Source organism: Rattus norvegicus, chromosome 2 (assembly GCF_036323735.1).
Source record: "Rattus norvegicus strain BN/NHsdMcwi chromosome 2, GRCr8, whole genome shotgun sequence".
In the NCBI taxonomy this organism is placed as follows: domain Eukaryota; kingdom Metazoa; phylum Chordata; class Mammalia; order Rodentia; family Muridae; genus Rattus; species Rattus norvegicus.
In genome coordinates, this window is record NC_086020.1 from 230,973,957 (window position 1) to 230,996,338 (window position 22,382).

The 22,382-nt window shown below is 41.3% G+C and overlaps 1 pseudogene; it reads right to left on the reverse strand.

Moving 5' to 3' along the window:
- Nucleotides 1-394: 394 nt before the first annotated feature.
- Nucleotides 395-875, reverse strand: Rps10-ps14 (ribosomal protein S10, pseudogene 14; annotated as a pseudogene).
- Between the last annotated feature and the right edge of the window lie 21,507 nt (nucleotides 876-22,382).

A 22,382-nucleotide genomic window follows, 5' to 3' on the forward strand; every position in this document is an offset into this window, starting at 1 on the left:
GTACTTCAGTGTGACATCATGCCGAATCCGCTAATTCTGCAATAACCTTTTGCTAATATCGATAGACATTCTGAGGTCTAGAGGTCAGAACATTAGGGGGGTTGTGAAGAAAGAATTCAGCTCACAACACCATTTTCTTAAATCTGGGTATATTTAATCAATAAGGAATAATTCATTTTACCGCCACTAATTTATGTGACTGACTATTTTTTCAAGCTCCTTTAAGCATTTTGAGTGTTGAAACCCACCTTGCTCACCTGTTTGCGGATGTGCCTTTCTACATACCGGGCACTAAGTTCGGCCATTTCCCACATTTATGTCCGTTGTTTCAACTACTGATCTTTTTCCTCACGTGTTTCTTCAAAGTTTATTCAATACAACATAATCTCCAACTTCACTTAGGTGGCTGACCACATCCACGACCGAAGCTCCCTTTAAACTGGAATTCTGTTGCTGAACCAGCCCCAGCCTCACTTTTCTTGTCAGCTTCAGGGGACACAGCACTCCTTCTGTAGGTGTCTCTGCCTGCCTCCCCTCTTGTGAATCTTGCAGGCTGCTCACCCTCTGGGCCTTTGGGCCGAGGCCTGCCGGTCTCGGGACTGCTGCAGCATAGGGTGGCGGGCATGATCTCCAGAGGTAGGTGCAGTAATCCCAGAGTTACTGGATGCCCTCATTCGTGAGGTACCAGCAAACTGCTCCTTCTCGTAGCCTCGAGACTTGAGAGACTGCATGGCCTTCATGATATGAAGGTTGGGCACGTTCTTGTCGGCCAGCTCGGGGTGTTTGGGCATGTGGACATCTTTTTTGGCAACCATCCCGTCTTCCTTAAAAAGGAGTTCATAGATGGCAATCCGATTCTTCTGAGGCATCAACATCGCAGTGGCTGCAGGATCTGAGGCAGAGGCTGGAAAGTTAACTGCGGATCCTTAGCCAAGGCCATTTGTGTCACCTTGGGTTTGAACAAAGAAGCCTCTCTTCAGTAAAAGGTACTAATGCAGAGGCTCATGGTCGCTCCTTGTCTTAAGTGAATAAAATATATTACAGTTGTAAAATTTTAGAAAGCTTATCATTCCTTACACATTCCTGTCCCTGAGTATTCCGGGTGTTAGCATCATTTATTTCACTCCAGAGCTGACTACTTGTACAGATGTTCATCCCTGGTGGTCAGAAATTCAGAGTAGAATAGAGTTCAGGGAATTATATTTTATCAAGTTTTCTAGGTGGCGGGGATCATTGGGTCATCAAGTTTCCAGATATCCACATGGTGACAAGTGTTTCCCAAACAAGATAGACACGTAAGGAGAGCTTTCACTTAGCCACAGTGGTAAGATAGACCAGAGTTTAAAAGCCCAGTATAGGCAGGGTGTGGTAGCTCATGACTTTAATATCATAACTTGGGAGCAGAGCTGATCTAACTACATGTCTGCATGTGGAAGAATCCAAATAGATCTATATTTGTCACCGTGCACAAAAGTCCTTGGATCAAAGACCTCCACATAAAACAGGATACACTAAGTCTAATAGCAGAGAGAGTGGGGAATGGCCTTGAACTCATTGGTACAGGAGACAAACTTCCTGAAAAGAACAGTAGCTCAGGCACTAAAATGAACAATAAATAAATGGGACCTCATGAAATTTCAAAATGGACACTGTCGAAGGACAAAAGGGCAGCCTACAGATGGGAAAAGATCTTCACTCACTCTACATCAGACAGAGGGTTGATGTTCATAATATATTAATAACGCTACAATCCACAGACCCAAAGACATTTAATAACAAGGAGGGTCCAAGGGAGGGTCATAGTGAAGAGGAAATAAAATAATCATCAGAGAAGGATAGAGGGAAGGAACTAGATGGGGCAGGGGAAGGAGAGGGGAATGAGGGGTGTCAGGTAAGGGAGAGCTGGGAAGAGAGGGTTAGAATGAGCAGAAATCAGTGGCAGTTCAAGGTCGGGGCAACGTGAGGAACAGGCATCTCCAGAGACCTGAGAGGGCAGGCTCCAGGCTGTCTATGAGGTGTGTCTCTATTTCAGACGTTTTGCAGTGTGGCACATGCATACGGAAGCTCCCGTAGCCAGGCAGAACTCCCAGTGGAGATACACTAACCCACCCATAACATTCAATGAAAAACATGTGTGGCCTACACGAAATCCGGGGACCAAGATGGAGAAGAGGCTGAGAAATGGCCAACCAATGGCTGGCCCAACTTGAGACCCATCCCATGGGCAAGAACCAATCCCTGCCACTATTGATGATGCTCTTGTTATGCTCGGAGACAGGAGCCAAGCATAACTGTCCTCTGAGAGGCTCCGCCCAGCAGGTGACTGAAATAGATGCAAAGACCCACAGCCAGACTCTAGATGCAACCCCAGGAGTCTTGTGGAAGAGTTGGGGAAAGGATTGAGGAATTTGGAGGGAATAGGGTTTCCACAAGGAGACCAAGAGTGTCAACTAACCTAGACCTTTAGGGGCTCCCAGAGACTGAACCACCAACTAAAGAGCATTTATAGGATGGACCTAGACACCCCCCAATATGTAGCAGATGAACATCTTTGTCTTTATGTGAATCTCCGACAGCTGGAGTAGGGGCTGTCCCTGACACCGTTGCTTGCCTATGGGTCCTGTTCCCCTAACTGCACAACTTTGTTTGGCCTCACCGGGAGAGGATGTGCCTAACCTCGAAATGACTTGATGTACCAGGTTGGGTTAGTACTCAGGGGTCTCCCCCTTCTTGACTGGGAGGGGGCTGCAATTGGGAGGTAAAAGTGAATATATTAATTAATGGGAAAAAAGATGCTGCCACACATGGCCACTGGAGTGCTGTGTTTATAATTATTGGCAAGTGACACTAAGGAATGGAGATGGGTTAGTGGAGGGGCACTGAGATGATTCACGGGAGAAAGAAAAGCTGGGTGTGTCATCCAGGAGTGAGGGCAGAGAAGGAGAGACCACAACAGGTGGTCTGCTTCAAAACTGGGGATAAGACTGGGTTTGGAATTAGAGGACAGGAGGGAGACGGAGATGACCTACCTTAGTCTCTGACTAGCCTGGCTGGCAGTTTTCCAAGGAATTACAAGACCGTACACACTTTTTTTGAGACAGGGCCTCACATATGTCAGGGTGAACTCAACCTTACTGTGTAGCCGAGGATCACCTTTAAGTTCCTACTTTGTCTCTGCCTTCCCTGTGCTTGGGTGTGTGCCAGCAACCCTGAGCTTTGCACGGCTGTGGCTGCAAGAGAGGAGTAAACCTCATGTGTACTAGGTGAGAAGTCTTCCCGCTGAGCTGTCTTCTCATACCTTCAGGGAATACATTTGTGCACATTTGGAGAGAGGGTTAAGTTTGTAAAGTGCTTGTCATGAACATGGAGACACCAGGTCAGTCCTCAGAACCACATAAAACAGCTTCTGTTCAAAATACTGAAACCTGATTACATTGTATCAGTGGGTGGTTGGTTCTTCAATGCAGTTACAGGGGGGAAAAGCCACAAAAGTGTAATACAACTAAAACTTTATACTTTTGAGCATCTCTTATGTGACAGTTATTGTGAGGAACATCTTAATATGCATAACTATTTTAACATTTAAACACATTAAAATGTATTATCTACATTTATCCAGAATAGAAAACATAGGCATAGGAGTGATCAATATTAGTCCAATATTAATATATATAAGGCCTAGGATAAGCAGTCCAGGTCATCTTTCAAACCAGAAGTTTTATTTCTTTTCTTTTTTAATCTTTTTTTATTAGATATATTTCTTTTTTTTACATTTGAAATGTTATTCCCTTTCCCGGTTTCCTGCCCATAAACCCCCATCCCTTCCCCTTCCCCCATACCTGTGTTCCCCCCTATCCACTCCAACCTTGGCAGGACCAAGGACTTCCCCGTCAACTGGTGCCCCCAACAACACCATCCTCTGCTACATGTGCAGTTGGAGCCCTGGGTCAGTCCATGTATAGTCTTTGGGTAGTGATTTAGTCCCTGGAAGCTCTGGTTGGTTGGCATTGTTGTTCTTATGGGGTTGCAAGTCCCCAGAAATTTTATTTCAAATACCTGAGTGGTGTGTGTGTGTGTGTGTGTGTGTGTGTGTGTGTGTGTGTGTGTATTTGCGCACGCGCGCGTGTGTGTACATGTACAAGTAGTAGACCAGTACCAGGATGTTAATTTCTTAATGCCATTATGAGCATGATTCAGTATGTAGTTCTATGGAAATAAAAGCTGAAAAGCTGATATTAAGTTTCAGAGCAGAGTGTCAGTTATCACATTTCTGTCCTTTGGATATTTCAAACCACTGATACCTCCTTAAAAATTTGTTTGGAAAGCAAAATTAGGAAAAATATATAAAAGATAATAGAACCACAGGTGGTAATTCTATGAGCAAAATAAATGTTATTCTTCAGCATGGGCCTTGAAACAGAACATTACTTATCTTTTGGCTATATTTTATTTAAAATGTTATAGCTTCTATTTTTGAGATTATAGCAAAAGGATATTGTTTCCTCTTTTACTTTTCCTCACCCCTAACCTTCCCATATATTCTACTTGCTCCTCATCAAAATCATGGCTTTTTAAATTATATGTAGCTTGTTTATGTATATGTAGACGCATATACAATACTTCTCAGTACGTAAATACAATCTGCCCAATTTGTGTAATGTTACTTATATGTGTGTTTTTGAGGCTGATCATTTGGTATTAGAAAACCAATCGTGGTGGTCTTTTCTAGGATGACATTTCTCCCACTCTCAGCTTTCCTTAGCTCCTTTACGTAGTGCTGAGTCCTCATGTTTTCCCCTCTCCACGTTTGCACGCCCACTGCTGGCTGTGGTCCTCGTTCAGCTCATGTTAAGGCAGTCATGTTGGTAAGACTTTGTGCATATAGCTTATAACGTTTCTAGGAGTCACTATCACGATTCCCTTTCCCTCTGACTCTTAGAATCTTTCTGCCTCCTCTTCTGCAGCGATCCCTGAGCACTGGGTGCCAGTTGTACTGTTGATGCATCGTTTGAAACTGGACCGGACAACTCTCCATTTGGATGTGTTGTGCTTTTCTTTAATGGTCTCTAATCTGTTGCAAAAAAAAAAGTTTCCGTGATAAGGAGTGAGGATTACACTTCTCTGTGGGTGAAAGGTCAGATGTTTACAAGGCAGTTACTGATTGTGCTGTTCACCAAGGGTCAGTTTGGGGTTCATCTCCCAGATCCATGATTTCCTAGCCCTGAGCACAATAACAAGCATGATTTCCCCCTTGTTATGTGGGCCTTAATTCTAATTTAAGAACTGGTGGTTACTGTCAAAGTATGGGCTCTACGACTGCACTCTTATAGGCAGACCGTCAGCTTTGTAGGCATCACGAGTGGGAATATTGTTTGTTTCCTTCCTTTGGAAGCTTTTATGGGGTTTCATTATGAAGGCAAGTCCTCAGTGAGGAAGCCTTGAGTTCAGTATCAGTTTTATGGCATCTGAGCCCTGTGTCTGAAGGTGCATGGTTCCTTCAGCAAAAGGGACTTACCTTCACTTTTGAGGTCAACCAAGGACAATACCCATGGCCTGTAAAGTTGTGGGAGTCACTTAGACAATCCTGACCAACAACTCAATGCCCAGTGGAATTTTTTTTTAGATTGCCTTTGGCTCTTGGAAGGGACATTTTTATCCCAGATGAGAAACTTTCAAAAAGCTATGTATGTATAATTATACGTTGACTTGAGTGTATGATAGATACTTTTAGGTAGACAGTTAATTGTATGATTGTTTATATCTTTTCTTCTAGGCATGTTTACTGTTGTTTTACCATAGAGCTTGAAATAAAAGCAACTCGACCCTTTCTCTGAAGTTGGTTACTGTGTGTGTAATCACAATGTGACTACGGCGAATGTGATCACATTGTTAGTTTGTGACAAATATGTCAGCACCTTGCTGGCCAAAAGCGCCAGGATTTCTGCAACCAGTTACTTGCCTTTCTTTTCTTCCTTTCCTATTTAATCTCATAGGCTATGAAATATGGGTCCTAATACATTAGATCAGGTCAAGCAATTTCAAGTTTGTTTTGAGCTTATCAATGTCATTTGGAGACTTCAAGACAATGAGATAGAAGAGATGCCGGAATGTTCCTCAGGGTCCACCCCACCCAACTCACCACAGGAATCCTAGGAGTTACCACCAGAGAAGTTACCTACGCAGCCTCCGTTTGATTTCTTACTGTTCTCTCCTTGCAGCTGAGCTAGCTAAAGGCTTCTCTGATTAAGTCCTAGGCGTCTTGCAGTGGCCCTACTATGACAGAGAAGCAGCCTGAAGGGCCTTCTGTGGCACGCCATGGATCTCCAGTGATTTATGTAATGCCACTTTCTTGATGATTAACCTGAATAAATCATGTTGGTATTTTCATCATTGGACGAGCTGCCCTTTCTGTTCTTATCCGTTTCCAGGGCGGGAAGAAATTAGCTCAGGCTTCCCATTGATCTCACCAGGGAAATTGTCCTTCACATCGGGGGTTCTACGGATAAACAATGAACTCTACAAATAACTTAGCAGCTCAATTTTAATCAATAAAGTTTCTGACGATGCATTATCCTGGACTTCCGCTTAAATCACTACGAGTGTAACTGTTGTTTCTGAACCTTTTAATCTAATTGGAAAATCTTCCTTTGTACTAGTAATAAACACTCACCAAACTGTCTGCACCTAATTGAGCCATAGTAATTTATGGGTGCTCCCCACTGTTCCTCGCCTCTTTAATCAGGCAGACTACTTTACGTCTTTAACTAATGAAACCTCAGCGTCCGCCCAGAAGATCTGATCAAACGTCTCCACTGAGTAAATCTTCATTAGCGCTGGAGGGCTCCAAACCTGGTCTCCATCTTGACACAATTATCATCTCACAACTCTAGTCCTGTCACATGGCAAACACCTCTCCCATTTCCTCTGATGATGCCTCCATCGCCCGATCTGTGCTAGCAAGAGTCTATACCCTGGCCATAGGAATCTGACTGTCGACAACGCAGGAGTGAGTCCAGCTTCTTCTGCAACTTTTGTGCCCCTTACTGTGCCAGTAAGAACACGCTCTATTAGCCCACCTGGTGTTCAAACTCTGGTAGAATACTGTAAGCTACTCATACAAAGCAAAGAATAATAGCTGTATCAAAATTATTATTAAGAGAAATAGAATCTTTCACCAACCGAGTCTTTCTTTATAGGAACGTTTTCCTGGAGAGGACTCCATTGACTATGTGAACGTTAAGCTGACAGAGCACTGACTTTTGCCAACTAGCCTCAAAATCTGACAGAAGAAATTTCTTTCCCAGGTTCTTTTATCCCACCTGCTGCATTTTATAGTGTGCCCTTATGATATCATTTATATAACCCACCCCTCCAAAGACATACCAGCCACTCACAACTTTGATACATGGAATTAATAAGAGAGACATGTAAACTGAGAAACGGAGGTCAAAAGCAACCACATCAGCCCCCAAATTGGTTAAAATGTTTGTTAACCTCCACTGCGTGTTGCTTACATAATTCCAGGTAGCGTTCTAAACATTTCACAAATGCTCATCTTTAGGATAGCTCTAAGAGGCTGTTCTTATTGGGAAATGACATTTTGCAGAGCAGAGGACCAAGACACCGAAAGTTGAGTATCTCGCAAGTAGCGATAAGTAGCTAACAAGGAATGGCACGGCACCAGCTTTTGAAGACAAATACTCGGGTTTTGTTGTTAATTGTTTCCTTCAATGCTGTGCTAACTCCATGTACAACCAGACCTGCAGGTTGCCTCTACATCTTAGTCTATAAGGTAGAAGTGTAGAAAAGGCTACCTCAGGGTATCTTAATGTTTATTTATATAAATATGTCCTAACACTTATTCCACGGGACCCTAGAACTATGGTTTGGGGGTTTTATTTTCTTAAAGATTATATATGTGTCATAGACTGGGCTTCCAAGCATCATGGTGTAGGAATATGATGAAGACTTTTAAGGGGAAGAAACTAGTGAGAAGCCCTTGGACTACTGGGGCTGTGGCTTTGGAATGAATCAATGTACTTCTTTGGGCATTTGTTAGGACTCATGAGATAGGTGTTGAAAAGTCTGATCATGGCCCAAGACACACTTGCTGGCTTCCTGTCATGCTACACACAAGGCCCTGCAATAACTGACTATTAAATAATGTAGCCAGAGAGGCTGTCTCCAGAAGCGAGTAGATCCTTGTGTGCTTCTCTTGAATCTTAGATCTGGAAGCTACACAAAGGATTAATTTTCTTCACAGTTACCTTGCTTTAGATATTAAGCTATAAAAATCACAAATTAATTCATAATCGCAGTATCGCACAATGATCATTCAAAAATTGTCCTATGAACTTAAGCACTTTTATCCTGCATTTACTAAACACAGTGCCTCCAAAAAGACTTTCACAGAGACAAATTGCAAGTAAGTGTAATTGAGTGCTCTCAGACCTAGTCAACAGAGCAATGATGCTTCCTGGAAGATTCATTGAACTCTTGTGAAAAGAGTGTCTAGATGTGAATTACCTTATAGAAAATTCATTCTAGAATGGGGTTTGACAAGGGCCTTTGCAGGGCTACTAAATGATATATACAATATTTCTGTCTATAAAGCTCCTAAAGACAAGTGTTGTACTTTTGTTTGTTTGTGTTTTAGTTTTTAAAAATCTGAATACACAGTGTGTCAAATATGGTCTCCAGGGAAGCAGAACTACATATCCTCTGGTCTCTTCACAGAATGAAAGTGGATAAAAGAGCTGCCTGCTATAATTTGAAGATTGGAGATGAACAAATTTATGTGTCAAAATTTCTGCCTCCTTGTTGAAATTTGGGAAATAGTTATTTACACAGCCTTAAACAATTTTTAAATGGGCCACAGATTTTTCTTTTTCATATATAAAATATATGTCATATATTATATCATATATAACTCATAATATATACCTTAGTATATATTTTCCAATATCTATATATTCATATGTTTTACAATACAACATAAAATGTATAATATCATATATCAATCACACATCATATATATGCTTTCTTCATTTTGGGCCTGGACTTGCTCTTTTAAAACTTCCTTAAATATTTCTACACAAAATTGGGAAGTTCTTATATTTTCCTTTGTTTCATGCATGTTGTTCAGTGGTTAAAAAAATGAGCAAGTGACTTTCTATCAGCATCTCTGACTCTTGGGCTATAAATTGGAGTAACAGTAATGGCTGTCTACATAGTTAGTGTGAGGATACCCGGTTCAGTAGCTGGATCTGAGTCTAGAACAGTGTGTGGCACTATCCATCAACTCACATGTATTTCTATTATCATAACTTTAGATTTTAGTTGCTTAAAACCACTGCCTGCTAAATTTCCTTCCTTTTCATTAGTCCCCACCCCTGAACCCCTACTTTGCCCAAGGGCCACTTTGTCAAATTCCAACTCCTGCCACCATCTCCGCATGCGCGGGCCTAGCTCCAGCCCCGTGGTTTGGAGCCATCTTGCCCTGGTCCAATTAAGCAGTTTGTGTGCCAGTGTTGGTGGCCAGTCTGGTGTCACAGCTCCGGCACTGGCTCCAGCTAAGGCAGGCTCGCTTCTCACAGCACACGTACAGAGAAGAACTGCAATGCCCAGGTCAAGGTCACATCACAAACCAAAGACGATATGAGGGACCAAGCCAGCTTGCGCTCCATCCTGGAGGACTGTTAAAAGAGGTTGCTGAGATGATGCCCTGGGTTTCTTATTGAGTGACAATGCGTGAAGCTTGAGAAGTGCATTTCTAGTAACTTCCGAGATGATGCTGAAACTGTGATTCTGTGGACTCCTACTTGAAATCGCAAAATTGCTACAGCAACTAATTTACAAATATCTACACAAAGATAAGCTTCAAGCAGTCAAGATGCATTGGGGCCATTCTGCAGCAGAATTTATCAGATGCTTACGTATGATAAAATCTTTATCAGAGCTATCTTTTGAGGTGAGTAAGTGGTTCGTTAAGGGCTGTTGAGAAGTTTGCACTGGCTGCACTGCCTGCACTGGTCTGGGTTGGTTTACCTCTCAATCGTGCTGTTTTGCATGGGATGCAGTGGCATCCACGTGTCTCCTGTTGTTATGCCGTATGTGCTGTGAGTAATAAACGTATTTGAAGCCATCTTCCTTCTTCCAGGTTTGCATGCATGGTATCTAGGAGAGCTCTCCCTTAACAGTTTTCCAATATGAAGTCACACCCATGAGCCACTGTGGGCTCCTGAGTGCTCAGTCTAGACTAAAATCATTGAACAGTTCATCTTCTCACCTCAGAGCAGATGGAAACAGCTAGAGTAAATGACAGACAGAGGGGAACAGACTTCATTATCTTCTCTGAATTATTATTGACCTGGGAAAAGTGGGAAGGTCTCAAAATTTGCCCTGGTTGCTGAGACAAACCTTCTTAATTAGAGGTAATGTCAAAAAGGTGGCCATTCCCCCAAATTCTTACTCACCTGCCATCTGCTACTAATGAAGATTTGTCAATTAGGGAATGCTATTTCTGGTTAAGGAGTAAGTTCTGATTGCCTTCCTACCCCAGGGTTTCATTCCCTTGGTACTCTTTGATGACCTTAATTGAAGCTTGCATGTGAATCCTATCTTCTGCTCTATACCTCTGCACAGTTAATATGCAGAAGTCATCTTAAACCGGGAATTTCCCTACAGTAAACATCTAATGTTCACAACCACAATTAGCCTTCTCCCCCTTTCGGTGGCTACTTATCTTACTCCAAGTGAGTTCCTCTGAGCGTGACGTTGATATCAGTCGTAAATTTAATTTCCTTGAAATGGACCTTAGCAATGGGTCTGATCTTCATCCTCAGTAAATTTGCTGATGCAGTGGAAAGGTAAGCCTTTCTCCAAAGCCACAGGGATGGAGATTTCTGTGGTCCTGATATATTGGTACCAGTTGTTTCTTTCGGAAGTACATACAAGTACATTTAAGAATCTTTATTTCCCGTATAACACATTTGCCCTCTGTGTTTTGGGCAGTGTTGGTACAGAACAGAAAACAGAGTAGCATTATTTTGAAAGTAATTGAAGACCACTGAGTCTCTAGTTGTATTTAAGAAGGGATGCTTGCCTCCCCCATGACAGGTAAAAATGATGACATCATACCTTTGTTGTTTTAGCATTAGGACAAAGAAGTTCATTTCTCTGTACTGATCTGAAAAAGTACAAAATAACTCTTTCATCGAAGTACATTTCTAAAAATAATGAGTGGGAGCCACAGAAGTTCCCACATGTCTGATTTTATACAATCTATTTATGTCCAGCATCTGTTTGATATTTTTTTCAATAGTTATTTTTGCAAAAGCCAGAGAGGCAGACCCTGATAATTTTCTACTTTATCACAAAATTCTAAAAACCGTAACAAAATAAACTAACTATTCTTCATGAAGGCGTCTGAATGTTGTTCTTTTTAAGGAAAATTATAAATCCCCCCAAATATAATTTTTTGATTTTGAAGCTGGAATCTACTTTAAAACAATTTAATGTGAATAACACAATACAAGGAATATCAATGTGAAAGCAGTTAATTAGGCTCATGTATGTAGTCACATAAATGTTACAAATGGCATTCAAGAGCCCACATGAATAATCATGATGAGATGGCAAATTAATACAGTTTAAAAATTCCACCAGGGATTGAACCCATTATGATCAGAATTAATGCTTCGAAGTCCTCAAGTTCAGTGGATCCCAGCCTGGATTATTCATTATTAGCTGTGAAATTCAAATGTATATACCGTAGTCCCATGTTTGAAACTCTTACTTATTATGGCTTTTCAACAGGTGTCTAATGTGTATACATGTTTATATTGCATATAGTCTTGATGATCCTGTATCACACCCCAGAGCTGCCATAAAACATCACATCATGGTCAACTTAACACACACACACACACACACACACACACACACACACACACACACACACACACACATTATTCCTGCATAATTCTAAATTGTAGAAATCCAAAACCAAGGAGTTGACAGCCTCACTCCCTTTGAAGCCTCTTGAGCAAGACTCTCCCACTCACCCTCCCAAGGTCTCCTGTTTCTGCAGTGGCTGGCAACACTTAGCCTTTCCAACTTTTCTTTGCTGTGGCTGTCATGTGGCCATCTCCCCATGTGTCTGATAATACTAATTAAAACACAGAAGCAAAGCAACTTGAATGAGTTCCCTGTGTGTAATAAACTCGCCCCCAAATTTAAACAGTAAATATTTGTTTTCTAGTGTATCTTAGACTTAAGAAGTAGAAGCAACATGGTTAAGTGTCCGCAGCTCTGGCTCTCTGTGCAAGTTGTGTGGGTTCGGTAGTGACATCCCTATCCTGGTTACCTGTTTTCAATTAGTCTTTATCAGGCAGTGGGCATCTTAGGCTGAAGTCACAGAACCATCAGCAACCGAATTTTGGATCCACTCGTTTGTCTTCTAGACCAGCTCTGGTACAATGTTGGTCTATGTGCAAGTGTTAGGGATTTTGGATCAGTAAGGGGTCATTTGAAAACTAGACATCATACTAGGGAGCAGCTGTTCTGACATCAGAACTAAGAGACTGAACCTCAAACTGTGATCCAAGAGTAGTTCTAACTTTAAAACAGTGAAATGCCTTCACTCTGGACAAATTACTCATCTGAATATACTGTCTTTTGCAGTCTAAAGAAATTGTCATTGCTTGAAATCTGTCATGGTATGGAACATATCACACATGAAGAAACCATCATTTTCACTATGACCACATTATGTTCCTGCAATTGTAACAATATTTCTGCCCTTTGGACATATTATTAATAACAGCGTTGACCCCAATATATGTTACTGAAGTTTTTGAAATATTTTTGAAACACAGAGAACATGTTTAAGTTGTGAACACACGTTCTTGAAACACAGAGAACATGTTTAAGTTGTGAACACACGTTCTTCAGGAAGAATTTAAGATGTGTGTTACATATTCGAAGGCTCACGCACAAATCACAATGCTGTTTTCAAAACAGCACAATGCATTTCCAGCCTCAACTTCTAAAGGAGAGTTTTTCACCTTACCAAGTAACTTGAGGTCAGCGATCACTGCATCTAATTGGGTGTCCAAGAAAGTACAAACCAAAATCAAATACATGTTAAATTAATTCATACTAGCAGCTTTATAGTCAAAGAAGATAAGTATTTCTGGTTAATTAATGCTATAACTCAATGTTGTACTGTTTTCCATAGTTTCATTCACAAAGTAATTTAATGCAATGAAAACTTCTAAGGTAAGGAGAGAAGGGGTAAAAGAGTACAAAGAGGAGAAAATCAAGACAATCAGGTTCATTGGCAGGTGACAAGCATGGGATTCTCAGGCAGGATTTCAAACAGCAATGCAAAATACGCTGCACGTTCTAGAGAAAATATCAGCAACCTGAGATGATGATGAGAAAGGAATGGAAGATAATGAATAGAATTTTTGGGAATAAGAACAATTATATGAATCCTAAAGGAGTTGATAAGCTAAAGGGGTCTTGATGTAGACAAGGAAGGATCATGAACTTGAACTGCCACAAGAACTTATCAAATCTGAAAAGTATGAAACTTGACATGGATTCTCAACAAAATATCAGCAAATCAAATTAAGTAATGCATGAAAAAATGATAGATCATTATCAGGGTTTATCTCAGTGTGTTTAATTCATCCAGTACTAAAATGTTTTACCAAAACATCTCATGAGATTAAAAGGAAAACTAAAAATAAGCCCAGTAGAATCAGAATAAGCATCTGATACAATTCAGCAACTCTTACACGAGACTTTTCATAAAATGCAAAAGGGAATCTTTTCAGTTTGATTTAAGACATCTCTGACAGCCCCTTGCTATATTTAATGATGAAACACTTATTTTTTCCTTTTGTGGTGAAAATAATGCAAGGAAATGAACTGTGTCCTTAAGGCTATATTTTGAAATTTAGGTTCTTACCAGTCACTTATGACATTCATATCCAGGGAATCTCTGATTCTTATTTTGATCCCGCCCCTCCCCCCGTGAGAATGAATATTCTCAGTGATTGCTCCAAACTTTGGTGGCATTCAAGGTCTCAGGGCATAATTTTCATCTCATTAAGTCAGAAGCCATGATGTATTGGGCACGTGGTAGATGATGGAGCATTATTGACAGTTGTCTTTAAATAAAACACAGACACGCAGAGAGGGAAAAATAACAAACAGGCATTCGTAATAGAGATTGATGAAGCCACAGAAATAAATATTGGCGTCTAGGCAGCATGAGATGGGATCATCACCTAGACTGGGGCTTTCACCTAGCCTGAGGTCATCACCTCCCCTGGGGCCATCGCCTCACCTAGCCTAGACAGAGCCAGAAGAGGCAGCAAAGAAATATTCCAGGAGCAGGTGAGCGGCAGTTGGATTGGGTTGCCAAGAATATCCTATTGTAAAGTCTCAAGTCCAAGTACCAAATGCAACACAAGTCAGATTTCCAGGAAGCCTGGGTGCACCCGGGCATCTTTACTGATAATAACTCCCCACAAGGCAATCCGATGGTGAGCATATCCACTGATGTCTACTCCGAGCAATGGAGCAGGTATCCAGCCTAAAGTCAGCAGGTATTATCGGATGTTCTTCCATGAGGGCATTGTGTGACATTGCTTGACTCCATCAGTTCTTCCTGACTTGTTCTGCTGCCATGTTATATGGAACTATCTTCCTTACATGCCGCTTGGGACATGCACCATCCCCAGTTCATGTATACAGAGCAGAGCAGACAGCGATTAGACTTGTACTCTTCCACAGTAGAAGAAAGGAATGCATTGTCAGAAAGACCTGCAAGGACAGAACTTAGGAGACAAGGGAGGCTGGCTCTACAGAGACTCATATTGAAATGGTCATCGCAGGGGGAAGGGCTGAAACCAGGAGGGACGAGCAGGGGCTTCCCCCTTAGGTTCTGGATGTCACACAGGGAGCTCACACTTTTATTCCTCTGCGGGGCATTAGAGAGCTAGTGAAGAGTGTTAAGCAGGGAAGTGTGTCACTCTAGGCTCCACTTTCGTTCTAAGACACATTACTCAAGTGACAATGTCAAAAGTGGACTTAAAGGGCAGGACAGGAGTCTTAGAAACCATTTAGGAAATTGTTACCTTAGTGGTCCACAAAAATAACAATGACATAATTCAAGGAGCTGTGCCGGGGTGGAGAAAAATGGACAGAGAGATGAACAGGTAGCACTTAGTGGTTAATTGGACACGAGACATGACATAGGAGAATTAAGTCCTATTTTCCTCCCTCCTTCATCAGAGGGCATTTCTGGAACAATATATGTTCCCCTCCAGCGCTTTCTACTCCTTTGTGAACAGCGTGCATTTTTCAATTACCTTGTTAAAAGCCCGAAAATGTCTATCCATTATACTGTTTTTTTTATATCATCAGTTCCTAAGATAGTAAAAATAAAATGTATATCAGAGAAACTATCACATCGCTTTTCCTGCACAGATTCTGCACATAATACTCAGGCATAGATGGCTTAATGCAAGAGGCAATTTCCATCTATTGTGAGGAGGTGTCACATGTTTTCTTCCTTGGAGCTGTGGTGAAGAGACATACAAGACTAGAGATGTTTCGAATTATTTTCTGCTTGGCCCTCAACTAAACAGTATTATTTTCCTAGATGAGTATCTATTATTATTTTTTTAATTAAATGCACACTCCCTTCTTTAATAATTATACCCTACAAAATAACTGACTTTCACGATTCTGGTATGTTTTCATACACTTAAGCCATTATTGTAAATATCAATGACTGATTGCCCTTCAACTCATTCTATATTCAGTAATGACTTGATCCATTAAGCAAACCAAAGGAAGAGTGAGATTACGTTTCCTTAACAAATGAATAATGGAGTCTCTGAAATAGCTTAGCTTTGGGGGCTTTTTAGATTTGGCTGGTATGTGCAGAACTTTATAGAGGTGGCGTATGGGTGCTGGTGGGGAGAGTGGCACTTTCACCTGGGGCCTAGCTACGCCTCTGGCTTCTGTACAGGCCTTGCAGGCAGCATTATGTGCAAATGACTCTGTTTCAGCTTGCAGGGCTTTCTGTCCATTCTATTTCCTGTCTCCCGAGTCTGTTCTTCTAGAACCCAGCTTCCAAGTGTAGTGGGAAGAAAACTACAGATGAGGGAGGTACCTCACAGCCTTCTGACAGCCTGCACGATCTTCCTGCTAAGACATGTCAGTCCCACCCCTCCCCACCAACCCTCACTAGCAAGATTCTAAATGTGTCACAGGACCTGGGAGAGAACGGCCTGCGGGCTGCGTCAAACCCAGAGCCCTGCAGCCTGGTAAGGTGACTGTCCTCGTCCTCCAGTCTTTTTGGGGTGAGTAGTTGTTATGCAGCAGTAAGAAAATGCCAAAGCAAAAGGCAGCAACTACACTCAGCAAAGACCTTTAGGGAGTGTGAGTCTTCCTCCTTCTGAAACTACAGGCAAGTGTGAGCTGCCGAGTTCTTCTTGCATTTGAGTTTTCGAATCATAAAAAGAAATGTTAAAGGGTAGCAAGAAAGGGAACTGGAAGATTGATGTCATCGAAGCACAAGCTAACAGTGACTCAGACCAAGCTGATTGCCGAAGTCTATCAGGACATATTTTAAAGAAGGCCTTATGTGTAGACTTAAGGATTTCCCAAGGGCACTGCGGTGAGAAAAGTCTCTCTCTGTGCACAGATGCTTTCTCTCTGGAGCAAATCTCACCTGTAAACATCTGCTTAGCTGAGGCTATGCACTCGTATTTCCAGCTTTGTTAGTCTTTTATGGGCACATCTAAAGGAGGCTCGGTTGTCCAGCCATGGATATTTCTGTGATTCTATTTACTTCTGTAGAGTGTAATTCACCTGGCCACTGGAGAGTGCTTCCATAGCTCTTCAGTGTCCACAAGTAAGTCCTCCCCCTCCCCTCTTTGTTTAAAGTAAGATGGATTACAATTAGAGACAGAACAGACTGGGTGCTGTCTGGAGCCCAGTTGCGTGATTTCCCTCAGTATTCATCACCTAGAGGAGAATTTCCTTATGCGGCTTCTGTTCCTACAGTAATACAGGACCAATGTTGTTTCAGCAGATCATTTTGTTTTGTAGAAAAGAAACACATAATTGAGGCCTCTGGGAAATTCTATAGGTTTGGGAGGGGATGCTGAATTTGTTATATTCCTGTAAAAACGTGGAATGCTAACGCATTAGTGTTCCGTCTATGAGTTCTTTGACCAAAAATAGAGGAAAAAAACCACATAAGTGCAGGGGCTTAGAAGATTAAAAAATGATATTGGGATGAACACATAAATAATAACACTATGACAGAGGAAGGAAGGTTTGATTTGAGGTATAAGTGTGTTTAGGCAAAAGGGGCTAATCAAATTATGACCTGTCATCAAAAGATTAATAACTACGCCCTTTGAGGCCAACTGTTCGCAAGCAGTCTTCTGACACTGAGGGACAAGCATGAGACTTGAGATATTGTTCTGTCAAACCAGAGCTCAGCTCGTCCCACTCACCATGATTACCAAATCATTTCCATAATTATTCACAGAACTTTTAAAGCTCAACTTCCCAACCAAGAAAACCAGCATCCTAAGAAGTAATCGCTTAATCTTTCTAGGTGAGATCTCAGAATTCAACTTCTGATGCAACCAAGTGAGTGGCTCTGTCTCATCTGACATCTGTAACCGTTAATCATAGACAACAGGAAAGTCACCGCCTACTTTCACTTTGCAGCTAAAAGGTGACTAAATTAAAATGTCTATAATACCACATAGAGGGGAGAAATTTTGGGGCTCTGTTCATGTAGCTGATGGTCTCTGAGCAACAGTCTTTCAGAGGGGAGGTGTGTTAGAAAAGAAGCTTGCAAATATGGTGGGGACTTCATCGGGAAGCCCAAAGAATCAACATTATAACCTAATTAGGCCCCTAGGCAGAGAATGCCTCTCTGAATGTAGGTAGTCATCTATCACATTCCGAAACACCATTTTCTTCTCTTCATTATCCAAATGTGTATGTGGAGAATAAGCCTTGTAATCCTTGTCAATTAAGAAAAATAGGAGACACCATATGGAAAAGAATTATTGGAATTCTAAACCTCTGCAACTCACAACTTGTCTTATCCATTTCCCTAGCTGTAATACTTCTTTTTAAATATCCTTTAAAATATGTCTCCCTCACTGTCTGTCTGAGGTTAGCTCATTCTTGACAGATAATGGGGGTGTAAATGGGGGTAATTGAATCACACAATGTCTAGGTTCTTTGAACCCCATGAAATCTGGCTACATTTCATAACCCTTCTCCATTCCTCCATCCCTTTATCCCTCTGATTCTCTATCTCAATCCATCCATCCGCTCACTTGCTGAGAGGCATTTTCCCCAACATAATATTTTTATTATTTATTTGGAAATATTATACAGTGCACCCTGATTATGCTCAGTTCCCATTCCTTCACCCTATGCCTTCCCAGAAAAACAAAAACAAAAACAAAAGCAACCAAAACCAAAATAAAACAAATTTGCCAAGTTCAATTTGTCTTGCCCAAATAGTTACTGGAACATGTTCAGGCGACCAGTGATCAATCCCTTAAAGATAATTGACCACATTCCCACTGCTCCTGCCCCCTCCCTGAACCCTCAACTGTGAAGAACCACATTAGCATCGTATCATGATTTTTAAGGACTCTCTTCAATAGCTTCCTGTACAGGGTGGGATAGGGTGGAAAAGGGTTGTCATGGAGCCCTTCAATGTCTCTTACTCTCAATTTTGAGTCTGAAGTCAATGATACCACTGCAAAAGAAGCCTCCTTCCCTTAACAGCAGTAAGATCAGGAACGACCACATGGTTTCAGGCAGCAGCCCAGACCATGGACATCAACATAGCCTCCTCTGCCATTGTTTTCTCGGTGCCATAAAACCATTTTTAAGAACATTTTTCTGCAAAACCAGCCATTCTGAAATTGTCCCAGAGATACTGTGTTCTCTGTAGCCTCCTCCTCCTCTGGGGTATCTCCTCTTGAGGTGTCTGTTGGTCTTTCAGGTTCCTCCTTGGAGTGGTTCTATTGCCCTGTGGGTGCAGTAGCCACTTCCGTTTTCTTTTCTGCAAGATGCCTTTTGAAAAGCTTGACTCTCGCAGTTCTGTGGGATGGCAAACCTGAAATTTATGAAGCACAGTAACAAGCTTAAAATTCCAGAAGAGATCATGTCAAAAACTTGAGCACAGGATTTGAAAGGACTCAAGTTGCCTCAATTCCTGAGGGAGCTCAGTCTGTTATTTCTACAATGACTAAATACATGGATCTCTAAGATTTACACTTTGGATCTTAATAATAAGACAGTGTTTAAAGGACCTATGAGAGGAGATTAGGTCATGGACACTCTGCCTCACTATTACCCTTTCCCAAGAGATTCCAAAAAACTAACTTTCCCATGGAGATTACCAAAAGGTGCTGTCATTAAGATGAACCTCTATAGATGGAATATGCTAAGGCCTTGACATTAGATTTCCCAACCTTCAACAGTATGAGAAAAATTTCTGTTGTTTGTAAGCCATTAAGTCTGAGATGCTTTGTTATATAAACACAAATGGATTCAAACACCTTGTAGAAGCTGTTCTGCTTGCTTACTTTATGAATTTATAGGATAATCATGTCCAAAAACATCTTCACAAGATTATCTTGACTAGCTTTCAACCAGTTAGGTCCTATTGCCCAGCTCACCAAAATCCCACAGAAAATTATTTATTATCTCTGTTTATCATCTATTGTATATTTATCTAATCTGCCTATTAATTATTATCTATTGTTTATCTGTTTATCATCTCTTCTGTAACCTATTATATTTCTATCAATCATCTATTTGTTATCTGTGTACCTATCTATGCATCTTCTATATGTCTTTCAGTTTTCTATCATTTACCTATTATTAAACAAAATGCAATACATCTGTGATCCAAATATTTCTAGGTTGTAAATCATCCATCTCTCTACCCATCACCTATCTATCATTTGTCTTGTCTGCCTATCACCTATTTATTATGTATCTATGTGTTATCATCTATCTATGTATCATTTATACATCAACTATCAATTATCTATCTGTAATTAATCATCTATGTATCTATAATCTGTCCATCACCACATACTGACTTTTGTCAGAGGCATCTTTCTCCACTGGATGGCAGAAAGCATTATATAGTTTTTGACTTTGTGTCTGACAGGTCACTGTCAGGATGGATACTCCATGATAGCACAAGATACTATCTTCCATATGCTATCACAAATCACATTTTATTCCATTAGAATGGATACATATGGACAGAAATTTATTATAAGGTAACAATATATTGTATAGTGTGTTGTGTAGAGACTTAAACACGAAAATCATTTAAAACTGTGAAAGCAAGAAACCTCAATATTTATAACAGAGTGAGATACAACCTAAAGAGATGCCCTCCAGTAGATAGACATGGCCCCCATTTGAGGCATGAGTCCACCCACTCATCTTCAAAATTTTGACCCAGAATTGTTCCTCTCTAAAGGAAATGCAGGAACAAAAATGGAGCAGAAATTGAAGGAAAGACCATCCAGACACTGGCCCAACTAGGGATCCATCCCACGTGCAGGAACCATACCCTGGCACTATTACTGATGCCATGTTGTGCAGACAGGAGCCTAGGGCGGCTGTACTCTAAGAGGCACTACCAGCACCTGACTGAGACAGATGCAGATACTCACAGCCAACCACTGACCTGAGGTGGGAAACCGCTATGGAAGAGTTAGGGAAAGAACTGAAGGAGCTGAAGGTCATTACAATCCCATAGGAAGAACAACAGTATCAACTAATCTAGATCCCTCAGAGCTCCAGAGACTAAGCTACCAACCAAAGAGTATCCAATGGGCTGGTCCATAACTCCCACTACATATGGAGTGGAGGATTGCCTTGTCTGGCCTCAGTGGGAAAGAATGTGCTTAATCCTATAGAAAACTGATGCCCCAGGGAAGGGGTTGAGGTAGGAATGGGTGGGTGGGTGGGAGAGCAGTCTCTCAGGAGCCAAGGAAAGGAGAGATTGGGTGAGGAGCTTGTGGAGGGAGGACCAGGAAGGAGGGAACTTTTGGAATGTAAATAAATAAAATGATTAATAAAAATATTTTTAACGGGCAAATGCTTAAACATTAACTATTTCATATCTTCAATATATTTTATAAAAAAATCTCTAAAGTCACAGAAAAATTCTTAGATACTAATTCAAGTGTAATTTATCAATATGAGTCTCTATTTGCAACATTTCAGTGATGTGAAAAGTGCATGGGTTTGTAGAACTTTTGATGAAAACCACAATTATCTTTAATGATTTTCATCCTTTGACTAGTAGTAGTGTGAATGAGTTTGTTCTTTATACTGTTTGTTAAAATAAACTTTATATCTAACTGAAAATAAAATTAGGTTACTAATGAATGCCAAAGAAAATTACCTTAGGTCTCCAGTCCCCATGACTCCATGGGGGGAGTCTCCAGACTCCATGACTCCAGTCATGTGGTGCATGTAAGTGTTGAATTTTGAGGTACTTTCTTTTCTGATGTGGTAATTTATGACAGAACATGATAATATGCTATACTGCTGGATTATAGGTAGCAGTATATTATATTTGTTATTAAGCTCCTATGTTTTAATTGTTTGGTTTGTAATTCATTTTATTTTATTTATTTACATTCAAGTCGTTGCCCCCTCCCTCTCAGTCCAGTCCCTCCTCCTACAGTTCCTCATCCCATTCCTAGTCTCCCTTGCCTCCAAGATGGTGCTCTTCCCCCCTCTAGGCTTCCCACTTCCCTGGGGCCTTCTCCCACTGATGGCTGACCTGGAAGTCCTCTGCTATATTTGTGCTGGAGGCCTCAGACCAGCCCTTGTGTGCTTCTGGTTGGTGTCTCAGTCTTGGGAGCTCTGGGTAAGTTGAGACTGCTGGTCTCCCTAGGGGATCACTCTCCCTTCAGCTTCAATCCTTCCCCTCATGAAGTCCCTGACTTTGGTTCGATGACAGGTTGGAAGTATCAGCCTTCTGTCATAGTTAGCGTCTGATAGGGCCTGTTGGAAAACAGCCATGCTAGGCTCCTGTCTGTAAGCACATCATAGCATAGTGTCAGGCCTTGTTGTCTTTCCATGAGATGGATCCCAAGGTGAGCTGGTCACTGAATTTCAGTCTCTTCTCCATTTTTACCCCTGAAGTTCCTTTAGATGGGAACAATTCTGAGTCAGAAATTTTGCCTGTAGCGGCTGTGAGCCTCTGCTTAAGGCCCTGTCTATCAACTGGAGGTGAACTCTTTAATTTCCCCCTAGCCAGTGTTGGGCACTTT